The sequence below is a fragment of the Elephantulus edwardii genome, unplaced genomic scaffold, assembly GCF_000299155.1.
Source record: "Elephantulus edwardii isolate Elephantulus edwardi_28Jun2011 unplaced genomic scaffold, EleEdw1.0 scaffold00029, whole genome shotgun sequence".
Taxonomy (NCBI): domain Eukaryota; kingdom Metazoa; phylum Chordata; class Mammalia; order Macroscelidea; family Macroscelididae; genus Elephantulus; species Elephantulus edwardii.
In genome coordinates, this window is record NW_006399779.1 from 6,894,667 (window position 1) to 6,896,166 (window position 1,500).

The following is a 1,500-nucleotide window of genomic DNA, read 5'->3' on the forward strand; positions in this document are numbered from 1 at the left end:
TAATAATAATAATAATAATAATAAATGACTTGAGAAAGGAGTGAATATTTGTTATCCAAGAGCTTTATTGTCTCACCTCTTTGAACTCTTTATCAAATGGCTTAGCATTCTGACTAAGTGCCTTCGTTCAGCTATCAATCATCTCATTACTGATTTTTATGCTCTAAAAACCAGGCTATCCTATTAATAATTTTCAAGAATAAAAGTACCAAGAACATCTATGAATAATAATTTTTCATTTCTCCACCACTCTTCACTTTTGAATGACTTTGATGAGAATTTTTCTTTATTTTGAAGACTGACCCTAACATTTTACACAACATTAAATTCTTCAGTACCACCAAAGCTCAATTTCCCACTTTGATTTCCAGAAGATGGGGCAACTAAATGAGGTTTTGGAAAGTTCCATTAAAATTATGAAATATTATCTGTCACTTTATATTTATTACTATGGTAGATGGGCACTACTCCCTTTTTTACAGATAGATTAAGCCTGATTTCCCTGCTTCTTTCTCCTATAGGATAAGAGTAAAAAGGCTTTAAGAAGGACTATTAGAATTCAACTTCTGGTTCAATCATTAATAAGATATATGTCCTTATGCAAATGAATTTGTTTCTCTTTAACACTTTTCTCTCAGTTGTACAATGGGAATTCCAATCATAGTACCATCTTGTTTGCACAGAGTAAATGAACTCATGTTAATTAGATGTACTAATTACAGTTGTGGAAAACAATGATCCAGAGGAAAAAACTCAAGAGTCAGCAATCATAAGCCAATACAGTGGCTCCATGATATCAAGGGTCCAAACTCTTCTTGTTTTTCTTCCTTTGTAATGCTTTTCTTGTTGTTAATTATGGCTGAGTTGAAGTTCTGTCTGACACACTTTTGTATGTGTTGCCAGGAGAGGCTAGTCTTTGGAGAAAGACATTGTGCTTGGAAAGGTGGAGGGATAGCACAAGAGAAGAAGAGCCTAGATGAGATGGATTGACTCATTGACTGGGGTGGTGGGGTATGTGTGTCAGAGACAATGAAGTTGGCTCAAGAGCAGGGTTCAGAGCTGTGCTGCACAGGGTTGCTATGAGTCAGAAGTGACTCGACTGTACATAACAACAAACAACATGTACAACAGAACAAAATGAAGCCTGTGACACCGTCTTCAGTATGTTTGAACTCATATTTGATAGTACTGTGTCAATTAATCTAGTAAAGCATTTTCCTTGACTTTGCTAACCCTCTACCAAACATAGTACCCCTCTCTAGTCATTGGCTTTCCTGATGGCATGTAATGTAAGCAAAGTGCTCTACAGGGCTTAGCTCTTATTGTCATAGCCATTTCCTTATCCCAGACAGCTATTAAAAGTAAAGGCATCACATTGGCATTTGAAGCAGAAAGAAGAAGAAGTGATGAGATAAGGAGACAGAAAGTACTATCTGTAAAGAGCACTTTTCAGCTAGGGTTTCACCACGCTAAGCATGGAATGTGAGAGCCATGAATGAA